Here is a 14,826-nt window from a genome sequence, read left to right as displayed (position 1 = left end):
TGGCGTCTGACAAGAGGTGAAAATATTACAGGAATATTCTGCAAATGTTGATGAAGACGTCACTCAATCCACCCAAAACAACATGCAGTCTTTCCACAAGACTCCCTTGAAGTTATAGTGTGACGTTATGAGTTGACGTTAAAGTAACATTCTCAGAACATACTGCACTTGTTTTATACTGTTTTAGATGGATCCTCTGTTTATCATCTTGTTTTATACTGTTTTAGATGGATCCTCTGTTTATCATCTTGTTTTATACTGTTTTAGATGGATCCTCTGTTTATCATCTTGTTTTATACTGTTTTAGATGGATCCTCTGTTTATCATCTTGTTTTATACTGTTTTAGATGGATCCTCTGTTTATCATCTTGTTTTATACTGTTTTAGATGGATCCTCTGTTTATCATCTTGTTTTATACTGTTTTAGATGTATCCTCTGTTTATCGTCTTGTTTTATACTGTTTTAGATGGATCCTCTGTTTATCATCTTGTTTTATACTGTTTTAGATGGATCCTCTGTTTATCATCTTGTTTTATACTGTTTTAGATGGATCCTCTGTTTATCATCTTGTTTTATACTGTTTTAGATGGATCCTCTGTTTATCATCTTGTTTTAGATGGATCCTCTGTTTATCATCTTGTTTTATACTGTTTTAGATGTATCCTCTGTTTATCATCTTGTTTTATACTGTTTTAGATGGATCCTCTGTTTATCATCTTGTTTTATACTGTTTTAGATGGATCCTCTGTTTATCATCTTGTTTTATACTGTTTTAGATGGATCCTCTGTTTATCATCTTGTTTTATACTGTTTTAGATGTATCCTCTGTTTATCATCTTGTTTTATACTGTTTTAGATGGATCCTCTGTTTATCATCTTGTTTTATACTGTTTTAGATGGATCCTCTGTTTATCATCTTGTTTTATACTGTTTTAGATGGATCCTCTGTTTATCATCTTGTTTTAGATGGATCCTCTTTTTATCATCTTGTTTTTACTACCCAGAAAACTTAACATTTTAGCTTGATCCAAATAAAATGTAACATTCAACATTGTATTTTCTGTATCTTACTATATTGAAACCCCAAAATAAAAACAGTGTTATTGTATTTCCTGTATCTTACTATATTGAAACCCCAAATTAAAAACAGTGTTATTGTATTTCCTGTATCTTACTATATCAAAACCCCATAATAAAAACAGTGTTATTGAAAATCTCCCCTTCAGCTGTAAACAAAGACTCTAGTATTTCAAAGAGAGTCTTTATCCTCTCACACTCCATAAAACAGTGAAACATTGTTTCTCTTATATCACATAATGGACGTCCATCTCCAACATCTGAGTTAAAACCTGTTGAGGACAGAGGGCGCTATTTTCACTTTGGGGGAAAATCGTGCCCAATTTAAACGGCCTCGTACTCAATTCTTGCTCGTACAATATGCATATTATTATTACTATTGGATAGAAAACACTCTCTAGTTTCTAAAACCGTTTGAATTATATCTGTGAGTAAAACAGAACTCCTTTTGCAGCAAACTTCCTGATCAGGAAGTGGAAAATCTGAAAACGATGCTCTGTTCTAGGGCATGCCTATAAATGGGCATGATATGTATTAGTATACATGCACGTCATACACCTTCCACTAGATGTCAAGAGGAAGTGAGAGAGGAAATGGAGTGTTTATCTTGGTCTGAGGTGGAATAAATCCTCTTGGCATGACGTGACCCCAATTTCCTGTTTCCTGGAGCGTGCGAGAAGGGACCTGGTATTGCCTTCTGTAAAGCTGTCGTTATAGACGACTAATATCTCCGGCTTTGATTTTATTTGATACATGTGACAATATCATCGTAAAGTATGTTTTTTCAATATAGTTTTATTAGATTATTGAAATTTTTTCGGGACGTTAGGCGTGTTGCGTTGTGTGCCTTTGTTCAGGAAGGATAGCTTCGCGCCACTTGGCTAGTGTGCTTGCTAATTCAAGAGGGAAAAAGGACGTTCTACAACCAAACAACGAATGTTCTGGACAAAGGACCCCTTGTACAACATTCTGATGGAAGATCATCAAAAGTAAGACCCATTTTATGATGCTATTTCATATATCTGTCGAACATGTGTACTATTAGGTAGCGCCCAGATTTTGGGCACTCTGTCGCTATAACATAAGCTGGATGTCGTAATGAAGTTATTTTTAGAATTCTAACACGGCGATTGCATTAAGAACTAGTGTATCTATCATTTCCTATACAACATGTATTTTTTAGTCATGTTTATGAATAGTTATTTGGTCAGAATAGGTGAGTTTTAGAAAAATATCCGCACATTCTGGGAAAAAGATGCTACGTTAGCACACGGTATAACCACTGATTTCAGCTCTAAATATGCACATTTTCGAACAAAACATAAGTGTATGTATAACCTGATGTTATAGGACTGTCATCTGATGAAGCTTATCAAGGTTAGTCAAAAATTAATATCTTTTGCTGGTTTATTCGCGATCGCTAACGTGCCTATTGCTATCGCTAACGTGCCTTGATGAATGAATGCGGTAGTGTGGTAGGCTATTGTAGTAAGCTAATATAATGCTATATTGTGTTTTCGCTGTATAACACTTAAAAAATCTGAAATATTGGCTGGATTCACAAGATGTTTGTCTTTAATTTGCTGTACACCATCGATTTTTCAGAAATGTTTTATGACGAGTATTTAGGTATTTCACGTTGGTCTCTATAATTACTCTGGCTGCTTCGGTGCTATTTTTGACGGTAGCTGTGATGGGAGCTGCAATGTAAAACTGATTTATACCTCAAATATGCACATTTTTCGAACAAAACATAGATTTATTGTGTAACATGTTGTAGGACTGTCATCTGATGAAGTTGTTTCTTGGTTAGTTTGGTTGGATCTTGGTTAGTTATGTTGGTTTTGTGCATGCTACCTGTGCTGTGAAAAATGTCTGTCCTTTTTTGTATTTGGTGGTGAGCTAACATAAATGTACGTGGTGTTTTCGCTGTAAAACATTTTAAAAATCGGACATGTTGGCTGGATTCAAAAGATATGTATCTTTCATTTGCTGTATTGGACTTGTTAATGTGTGAAAGTTAAATATTCTCAAAAATATTTTTTGAATTTCGCACTCTGCCTTTTCAGTGGAATGTGGGAGGAGTTCCGCTAGCGGAACCCCGGTGCCAGACAGGTTAAAGAAGGATTTTAAGCCTGGAGACAATTGAGACATGAATTGTGTCTGTGTGCTATTAAGAGGGGGAATGAGCAACACAACATTTTTAAGAACATTTAAAACGGGTATGGTAGCAGGTGCCAGGCACACCGGTTTGTGTCAAGAACTGCCACGCTGCTGGGTTTTTCACGCTCATGTTTCACAACCCAAAGGACATCCAGCCAACTTGCCACATTGGAGTCAACATGGACCAGCATCCCTGTGGAAGGCGTTCAACACCTGTAGAATCCATTCTGTTCTGAGGACAAAAGAGGGGAGGGAGTGAGGGGGGGGGGGGGACTCAATATTAGGAAGGCGTCCTTAATATCTAGTCCACTCAGTGTATAACCTATAGACTACACTGCTCAGTTAGAGTAATATCTAGTCCACTCAGTGTATAACCTGTAGGCTACACTGCTCAGTTAGAGTAATATCTAGTCCACTCAGTGTATAACCTGTAGGCTACACTGCTCAGTTAGAGTAATATCTAGTCCACTCAGTGTATAACCTATAGACTACACTGCTCAGTTAGAGTAATATCTAGTCCACTCAGTGTATAACCTGTAGACTACACTGCTCAGTTAGAGTAATATCTAGTCCACTCAGTGTATAACCTGTAGACTACACTGCTCAGTTAGAGTAATATCTAGTACACTCAGTGTATAACCTGTAGACTACACTGCTCAGTTAGAGTAATATCTAGTCCATCCAGTGTATAACCTGTAGGCTACACTGCTCAGTTAGAGTAATATCTAGTCCACTCAGTGTATAACCTGTAGGCTACACTGCTCAGTTAGAGTAATATCTAGTCCACTCAGTGTATAACCTGTAGGCTACACTGCTCAGTTAGAGTCCGTCTGTTAAGGTGCCTCTTTATCAGCATCATAAAAGCTGATAGTATTTCAACCACATCAAATTTGCATCCAAGTCAAACTGAAATCTGATCAGAAACATGTTGGGTCTTTTACAATGAAGATTGGCCACTAGATTATTACCAGTTTATATTTATTATTATTTATATTATCTAAAACTTCACCTACATTTTAATATTCTGTCATAAAAACACATTCGAATTAATAACTAAAATAAAATAACGGTTTTCCTATCTCAAAAGGTTAAATGAAAAAATGACTGTGAAATGACTGTGATAAGTGCCTATTAAGTTCCAAATAAAGTAACGATTGACAATAACAGGGTTTGATATTAAATCATGCATAAATCCCTTGTGACTGTCAGACTCTGATCTGTTTCACCTGTCTTTGTGATTGTCTCCACCCCCTCCAGGTGTCGCCCATCTTCCCCATTATCCCCTGGGTATTTATACCTGTGTTCTCTGTTTGTCTGTTGCCAGTTGGTCAACCAGCGTTTTTGTCTCAGCTCCTGCTTTTCCCCAGTCTCTCTTTTCTCGCCCTCCTGGTTTTGACCCTTGCCTGTCCTGACTGAGCCCACCTGCCTGACCACTCTGCCTGACCCTGAGCCTACCGACCTGTACCTTTGCCCCACCTCTGGATTATTGACCTCTGCCTACCCTGAGCCTACCGACCTGTACCTTTGCCTCACCTCTGGATTATTGACCTCTGCCTACCCTGAGCCTGCCTGATGTCCAGTACCGTTGCCCCACCTCTGGTTTACTGACCCCTGCCTGCCTTGACTTGCCTATTGCCTGCCCCTGTTGGATTATTAAACCATTGTTAATTCGACGTTGTCTGCATCTGGGTCTTACCTTCACACCTGATAGTGACAAGGGGAATGGAAGCCTGTTGTGTGCAACAGGAAGTGGCAATGGAATGCAAATTAAATTCCTAAAACATGTCTATCCTTTTTATCTGTGGGTAACAGAGTTGACATGTTATGCTGGAAACACTCAGTTTTCCACCACAAAACAACAAAATGCAGAAACTGAGCAGATCCAGCTCACGAGCTCAACTAGGACCTGCATGTTGGAGTTAGTACCTGCATGTTGGAGTTAGGACCTGCATGTTGGAGTTAGTACCTGCATGTTGGAGTTAGGACCTGCATGTTGGAACTAGTACCTGCATGTTGGAGTTAGTACCTGCATGTTGGAGTTAGTACCTGCATGTTGGAGTTAGCACCTGCATGTTGGAGTTAGGACCTGCATGTTGGAGTTAGGACCTGCATGTTGGAACTAGGACCTGCATGTTGGAGTTAGTACCTGCATGTTGGAGTTAGTACCTGCATGTTGGAGTTAGGACCTGCATGTTGGAGTTAGTACCTGCATGTTGGAGCTAGGACCTGCATGTTGGAGTTAGGACCTGCATGTTGGAGTTAGGACCTGCATGTTGGAGTTAGTACCTGCATGTTGGAGCTAGGACCTGCATGTTGGAGCTAGGACCTGCATGTTGGAGCTGGGACCTGCATGTTGGAACTAGGACCTGCATGCTGGAGCTAGGACCTGCATGTTGGAGTTAGTACCTGCATGTTGGAGCTAGTACCTGCATGTTGGAGTTAGGACCTGCATGTTGGAGTTAGTACCTGCATGTTGGAGCTTGGACCTGCATGTTGGAGCTAGGACCTGCATGTTGGAGTTAGTACCTGCATGTTGGAGCTAGGACCTGCATGTTGGAGCTAGGACCTGCATGTTGGAGTTAGTACCTGCATGTTGGAGCTTGGACCTGCATGTTGGAGCTAGGACCTGCATGTTGGAGTTAGTACCTGCATGTTGGAGCTAGGACCTGCATGTTGGAGCTAGGACCTGCATGTTGGAGTTAGTACCTGCATGTTGGAGTTAGGACCTGCATGTTGGAGCTTGGATCTGCATGTTGGAACTAGTACCTGTATGTTGGAGTTAGTACCTGCATGTTGGAGTTAGGACCTGCATGTTGGAGCTAGGACCTGCATGTTGGAGTTAGTACCTGCATGCTGGAGCTAGGACCTGCATGTTGGAGTTAGTACCTGCATGTTGGAGTTAGTACCTGCATGTTGGAGCTATGACCTGCATGTTGGAGCTATGACCTGCATGTTGGAGTTAGTACCTGCATGTTGGAGTTAGTACCTGCATGTTGGAGTGAGTACCTGCATGTTGGAGCTATGACCTGCATGCTGGAGCTAGGACCTGCATGTTGGAGTAAGTACCTGCATGTTGGAGTTAGTACCTGTATGTTGGAGTTAGTACCTGCATGTTGGAGCTAGGACCTGCATGTTGGAGCTAGGACCTGCATGTTGGAGTTAGTACCTGCATGTTGGAGTAAGTACCTGCATGTTGGAGTTAGTACCTGTATGTTGGAGTTAGGACCTGCATGTTGGAGTTAGGACCTGCATGTTGGAGCTAGGACCTGCATGTTGGAGCTAGGACCTGCATGTTGGAGTTAGTACCTGCATGTTGGAGTTAGGACCTGCATGTTGGAGTTAGGACCTGCATGTTGGAGTTAGGACCTGCATGTTGGAGTTAGGACCTGCATGTTGGAGTTAGGACCTGCATGTTGGAGTTAGTACCTGCATGTTGGAGTTAGTACCTGCATGTTGGAGTTAGTACCTGCATGTTGGAGTTAGTACCTGCATGTTGGAGTTAGTACCTGCATGTTGGAGCTAGTACCTGCATGTTGGAGCTTGGACCTGCATGTTGGAGTTAGGACCTGCATGTTGGAGTTAGTACCTGCATGTTGGAGTTAGTACCTGCATGTTGGAGTTAGGACCTGCATGTTGGAGTTAGGACCTGCATGTTGGAGTTAGTACCTGCATGTTGGAACTAGGACCTGCATGTTGGAGTTAGTACCTGCATGTTGGAGTTAGGACCTGCATGTTGGAGTTAGGACCTGCATGTTGGAGTTAGTACCTGCATGTTGGAGCTTGGACCTGCATGTTGGAGTTAGGACCTGCATGTTGGAGTTAGTACCTGCATGTTGGAACTAGTACCTGCATGTTGGAGTTAGGACCTGCATGTCTACAAAGCTTTTAATATTTTACAACTCTTCCATTCACCTGTGTGAACTTCAATTTCATCGCATGCTAGCCTTTTACTGGCTGCTTCATGCTAACCTTTTACTGGCTGCTTCATGCTAGCCTTTTACTGGCTGCTTCATGCTCGCCTTTTACTGGCTGCTTCATGCTCGCCTTTTACTGGCTGCTTCATGCTCGCCTTTTACTGGCTGCTTCATGCTAGCCTTTTACTGGCTGCTTCATGCTAGCCTTTTACTGGCTGCTTCATGCTCGCCTTTTACTGGCTGCTTCATGCTAGCCTTTTACTGGCTGCTTCATGCTAGCCTTTTACTGGCTGCTTCATGCTAGCCTTTTACTGGCTGCTTCATGCTAGCCTTTTACTGGCTGCTTCATGCTAGCCTTTTACTGGCTGCTTCATGCTAGCCTTTTACTGGCTGCTTCATGCTAGCCTTTTACTGGCTGCTTCATGCTAGCCTTTTACTGGCTGCTTCACGCTAGCCTTTTACTGGCTGCGGAGACCCTTTTCTGTTTGTATTGTGTTGTGCAGCAGGGTTTTTATGTCTTTACATGCTCTGTTTTTGAGAGCTCTGACCCTTTACATAACAGGCAATTCTCTTTTCAGGAACCTTCTTTAGTGCTTTAAATGTTCCCAAACACTGATGCTCTCTCACAGCTGCTCATCTGCTCATCTTCCACACCCCTGAGATGAGTATGACGTTTCTTTACATCTTCTGTAAGGGGAATGATGTCATCGTTGTTCCACTCAGCTGGTTTAAGAGTATTACGTGGTCCAGCTTGGTATAGAGTACACAGTATAGTATATACAGTACATACATATGAGATGAGTAATGTAGGGTATGGTAACATTATAGCTGGTTTAACAGTATATACATATGAGATGAGTAATGTAGGGTATGGTAACATTATAGCTGGTTTAACAGTATATACATATGAGATGAGTAATGTAGGGTATGGTAACATTATAGCTGGTTTAACAGTATATACATATGCGATGAGTAATGTAGGGTACCATTATAGCTGGTTTAACAGTATATACATATGAGATGAGTAATGTAGGGTAACATTATAGCTGGTTTAACAGTATATACATATGAGATGAGTAATGTAGGGTAACATTATAGCTGGTTTAACAGTATATACATATGAGATGAGTAATGTAGGGTAACATTATAGCTGGTTTAACAGTATATACATATGAGATGAGTAACGTAGGGTAACATTATAGCTGGTTTAACAGTATATACATATGAGATGAGTAATGTAGGGTAACATTATAGCTGGTTTAACAGTATATACATATGAGATGAGTAATGTAGGGTATGGTAACATTATAGCTGGTTTAACAGTATATACATATGAGATGAGTAATGTAGGGTAACATTATAGCTGGTTTAACAGTATATACATATGAGATGAGTAATGTATGGTATGGTAACATTATAGCTGGTTTAACAGTATATACATATGAGATGAGTAATGTAGGGTATGGTAACATTATAGCTGGTTTAACAGTATATACATATGATATGAGTAATGTAGGGTATGGTAACATTATAGCTGGTTTAACAGTATATACATATGAGATGAGTAATGTAGGGTACGGTAACAATATAGCTGGTTTAACAGTATATACATATGAGATGAGTAATGTAGGGTATGGTAACATTATAGCTGGTTTAACAGTATATACATATGAGATGAGTAATGTAGGGTAACATTATAGCTGGTTTAACAGTATATACATATGAGATGAGTAATGTATGGTAACATTATAGCTGGTTTAACAGTATATACATATGAGATGAGTAATGTAGGGTAACATTATAGCTGGTTTAACAGTATATACATATGAGATGAGTAATGTATGGTAACATTATAGCTGGTTTAACAGTATATACATATGAGATGAGTAATGTATGGTAACATTATAGCTGGTTTAACAGTATATACATATGAGATGAGTAATGTAGGGTAACATTATAGCTGGTTTAACAGTATATACATATGAGATGAGTAATGTAGGGTAACATTATAGCTGGTTTAACAGTATATACATATGAGATGAGTAATGTATGGTAACATTATAGCTGGTTTAACAGTATATACATATGAGATGAGTAATGTAGGGTAACATTATAGCTGGTTTATCAGTATATACATATGAGATGAGTAATGTAGGGTATGGTAACATTATAGCTGGTTTAACAGTATATACATATGAGATGAGTAATGTAGGGTATGGTAACATTATAGCTGGTTTAACAGTATATACATATGAGATGAGTAATGTAGGGTAACATTATAGCTGGTTTAACAGTATATACATATGAGGTGAGTAATGTAGGGTATGGTAACATTATAGCTGGTTTAACAGTATATACATATGAGATGAGTAATGTAGGGTAACATTATAGCTGGTTTAACAGTATATACATATGAGGTGAGTAATGTAGGGTATGGTAACATTATAGCTGGTTTAACAGTATATACATATGAGGTGAGTAATGTAGGGTAGGGTAACATTATAGCTGGTTTAACAGTATATACATATGAGATGAGTAATGTATGGTAACATTATAGCTGGTTTATCAGTATATACATATGAGATGAGTAATGTAGGGTAACATTATAGCTGGTTTAACAGTATATACATATGAGATGAGTAATGTAGGGTAACATTATAGCTGGTTTAACAGTATATACATATGAGATGAGTAATGTAGGGTAACATTATAGCTGGTTTAACAGTATATACATATGAGATGAGTAATGTAGGGTATGGTAACATTATAGCTGGTTTAACAGTATATACATATGAGATGAGTAATGTAGGGTAACATTATAGCTGGTTTAACAGTATATACATATGAGATGAGTAATGTAGGGTAGGGTAACATTATAGCTGGTTTAACAGTATATACATATGAGATGAGTAATGTAGGGTATGGTAACATTATAGCTGGTTTAACAGTATATACATATGAGATGAGTAATGTAGGGTAACATTATAGCTGGTTTAACAGTATATACATATGAGATGAGTAATGTAGGGTAACATTATAGCTGGTTTAACAGTATATACATATGAGATGAGTAATGTAGGGTAACATTATAGCTGGTTTAACAGTATATACATATGAGATGAGTAATGTAGGGTATGGTAACAATATAGCTGGTTTAACAGTATATACATATGAGATGAGTAATGTAGGGTAACATTATAGCTGGTTTAACAGTATATACATATGAGATGAGTAATGTAGGGTAACATTATAGCTGGTTTAACAGTATATACATATGAGATGAGTAATGTAGGGTAACATTATAGCTGGTTTAACAGTATATACATATGAGATGAGTAATGTAGGGTAACATTATAGCTTGTTTAACAGTATATACATATGAGATGAGTAATGTAGGGTAACATTATAGCTGGGTTCAGAGTATTACACCTCTTCATACACACGTGTTCCAGATCGTCTCCAGTAACTCAGTGTTCTGCTTCTTCTCTGTCTTTCAACTCTTTCATCAGGCTTTCACCCACTAGTACTCCTACAGCTGTTTTAAGGGAATATCCTATTTTCCATTCCAGGGAAGGTGTTTTGTCTTCACTTGTATCACTTAAGAGCTGGGAAAACATCTACTTAGGCTTATTAAACAGGGACATGTCCGTTTGTAGGCCTCTGTGAGACAGGCAATTAGTGGTGTTTCATACATCCACAGTCCCTGAGTTGCAGATACAAACAGGGACATGTCCGTTTGTAGGCCTCTGTGAGACAGGCAATTAGTGGTGTTTCCTACATCCACAGTCCCTGAGTTGCAGATACAAACAGGGACATGTCCGTTTGTAGGCCTCTGTGAGACAGGCAATTAGTGGTGTTTCCTACATCCACAGTCCCTGAGTTGCAGATACAAACAGGGACATGTCCGTTTGTAGGCCTCTGTGAGACAGGCAATTAGTGGTGTTTCCTACATCCACAGTCCCTGAGTTGCAGATACAAACAGGGACATGTCCGTTTGTAGGCCTCTGTGAGACAGGCAATTAGTGGTGTTTCATACATCCACAGTCCCTGAGTTGCAGATACAAACAGGGACATGTCCGTTTGTAGGCCTCTGTGAGACAGGCAATTAGTGGTGTTTCCTACATCCACAGTCCCTGAGTTGCAGATACAAACAGGGACATGTCCGTTTGTAGGCCTCTGTGAGACAGGCAATTAGTGGTGTTTCCTACATCCACAGTCCCTGAGTTGCAGATACAAACAGGGACATGTCCGTTTGTTGGCCTCTGTGAGACAGGCAATTAGTGGTGTTTCCTACATCCACAGTCCCTGAGTTGCAGATACAAACAGGGACATGTCCGTTTGTAGGCCTCTGTGAGACAGGCAATTAGTGGTGTTTCCTACATCCACAGTCCCTGAGTTGCAGATACAAACAGGGACATGTCCGTTTGTTGGCCTCTGTGAGACAGGCAATTAGTGGTGTTTCCTACATCCACAGTCCCTGAGTTGCAGATACAAACAGGGACATGTCCGTTTGTAGGCCTCTGTGAGACAGGCAATTAGTGGTGTTTCCTACATCCACAGTCCCTGAGTTGCAGATACAAACAGGGACATGTCCGTTTGTAGGCCTCTGTGAGACAGGCAATTAGTGGTGTTTCCTACATCCACAGTCCCTGAGTTGCAGATACAAACAGGGGGAGTTATTGTGGGTTTTAATCCTGTCAACACAACATCTCCTTTATCATTTAGGGCTTTACACTACCAGTCAGATACTCTCCCCATTGTACTTTTACAGGTCCTATGCATTTAATCAGCTGGGAATTGTTACCTGGTTGTACGCTAGGAACCTTCTCCTACCTTGGCCATTTAGTCTCAATGTGCCCAACCTCCTTAAATTCTTTAGCTGCATCTGTACTATTACCTGTTGTCTTATTGGATAATCCACCTTCCCATGCTGCTTCCTTCCCCCTAGTGACCAACATCAGAATAGTATTATTGTTGTTAATCCACCCTCCCATGCTGCTTCATTCCCCTAGTGACCAACATCAGAATAGTATTATTGTTGTTAATCCACCTTCCCATGCTGCTTCCTTCCCCCTAGTGACCAACATCAGAATAGTATTATTGTTGTTAATCCACCTTCCCCTGCTGCTTCCTTCCCCCTAGTGACCAACATCAGAATAGTATTATTGTTGTTAATCCACCTTCCCATGCTGCTTCCTTCCCCCTAGTGACCAACATCAGAATAGTATTATTGTTGTTAATCCACCTTCCCATGCTGCTTCCTTCCCCCTAGTGACCAACATCAGAATAGTATTATTGTTGTTAATCCACCTTCCCATGCCGCTTCCTTCCCCCTAGTGACCAACATCAGAATAGTATTATTGTTGTTAATCCACCTTCCCATGCTGCTTCCTTCCCCCTAGTGACCAACATCAGAATAGTATTATTGTTGTTAATCCACCTTCCCATGCTGCTTCCTTCCCCCTAGTGACCAACATCAGAATAGTATTATTGTTGTTAATCCACCTTCCCATGCTGCTTCCTTCCCCCTAGTGACCAACATCAGAATAGTATTATTGTTGTTAATCCACCTTCCCATGCTGCTTCCTTCCCCCTAGTGACCAACATCAGAATAGTATTATTGTTGTTAATCCACCTTCCCATGCTGCTTCCTTCCCCCTAGTGACCAACATCAGAATAGTATTATTGTTGTTAATCCACCTTCCCATGCTGCTTCCTTCCCCCTAGTGACCAACATCAGAATAGTATTATTGTTGTTAATCCACCTTCCCATGCTGCTTCCTTCCCCTTAGTGACCAACATCCGAATAGTATTATTGTTGTTAATCCACCTTCCCATGCTGCTTCCTTCCCCCTAGTGACCAACATCAGAATAGTATTATTGTTGTTAATCCACCTTCCCATGTTGCTTCCTTCCCCCTAGTGACCAACATCAGAATAGTATTATTGTTGTTAATCCACCTTCCCATGCTGCTTCCTTCCCCCCAGTGACCAACATCAGAATAGTATTATTGTTGTTAATCCACCTTCCCATGCTGCTTCCTTCCCCCTAGTGACCAACATCAGAATAGTATTATTGTTGTTAATCCACCTTCCCATGCTGCTTCCTTCCCCCTAGTGACCAACATCAGAATAGTATTATTGTCGTTAATCCACCTTCCCATGCTGCTTCCTTCCCCCTAGTGACCAACATCAGAATAGTATTATTGTTGTTAATCCACCTTCCCATGCTGCTTCCTTCCCCCTAGTGACCAACATCAGAATAGTATTATTGTTGTTAATCCACCTTCCCATGCTGCTTCCTTCCCCCTAGTGACCAACATCAGAATAGTATTATTGTTGTTAATCCACCTTCCCATGCTGCTTCCTTCCCCCTAGTGACCAACATCAGAATAGTATTATTGTTGTTAATCCACCTTCCCATGCTGCTTCCTTCCCCCTAGTGACCAACATCAGAATAGTATTATTGTTGTTAATCCACCTTCCCATGCTGCTTCCTTCCCCCTAGTGACCAACATCAGAATAGTATTATTGTTGTTAATCCACCTTCCCATGTTGCTTCCTTCCCCCTAGTGACCAACATCAGAATAGTATTATTGTTGTTAATCCACCTTCCCATGCTGCTTCCTTCCCCCTAGTGACCAACATCAGAATAGTATTATTGTTGTTAATCCACCTTCCCATGCCTCTTCCTTCCCCCTAGTGACCAACATCAGAATAGTATTATTGTTGTTAATCCACCTTCCCATGCTGCTTCCTTCCCCTAGTGACCAACATCAGAATAGTATTATTGTTGTTAATCCACCTTCCCATGCTGCTTCCTTCCCCCTAGTGACCAACATCAGAATAGTATTATTGTTGTTAATCCACCTTCCCATGCTGCTTCCTTCCCCCTAGTGACCAACATCAGAATAGTATTATTGTTGTTAATCCACCTTCCCATGCTGCTTCCTTCCCCCTAGTGACCAACATCAGAATAGTATTATTGTTGTTAATCCACCTTCCCGAGCTGCTTCCTTCCCCCTAGTGACCAACATCAGAATAGTATTATTGTTGTTAATCCACCTTCCCATGCTGCTTCCTTCCCCCTAGTGACCAACATCAGAATAGTATACTTTAGGCGTGTTGCGTTGTATGACTTTGTTCACGAAGGAGAGGTTAGCGCCGCATGGCCAGTGTGCTTGCTAATTCAAGAGGGAAAGAGTTCGTTCTGGATCCAAACAAAGACGGTTCTGGACAAAGGACCCCTTGTACAACATTCTGATGGAAGATCAACAAAGGTAGGACCCAATTTGGGATGCTATTTCATATATCTGTCGAACTGTGCTATCGCTACCGATTACCTGGAATCAATGCTGTTGTGTGTTAGCTATTGCAGTAAGCTAATATAACGCTATATTGTGTTTTCGCTGTAAAACACTTAAAAAATCGGAAATATTGGCTGTATTCCACAAGATCTTTGTCTTTCATTTGCTATACACCATATATTTTTCTGAAATGTTTTATGATGAGTAATTATGTAGTTGACGTTGGTGTCTGTATTTACTCTGGCTACTCCCGTGCTATTTATGACTGTAGCTGTGATGGTATCAGTAATGTAAAACTGATTTATTAGCTCAAATATGCACATTTTTCGAACAAAACATAGATTTATTGTGTAACATGTTATAGG

Source organism: Salvelinus namaycush, unplaced genomic scaffold, assembly GCF_016432855.1.
Source record: "Salvelinus namaycush isolate Seneca unplaced genomic scaffold, SaNama_1.0 Scaffold661, whole genome shotgun sequence".
In the NCBI taxonomy this organism is placed as follows: Eukaryota; Metazoa; Chordata; class Actinopteri; order Salmoniformes; family Salmonidae; genus Salvelinus; species Salvelinus namaycush.
The sequence above is the reverse complement of the archived record's forward strand: the minus strand, read 5'-3'. Positions refer to the sequence as shown.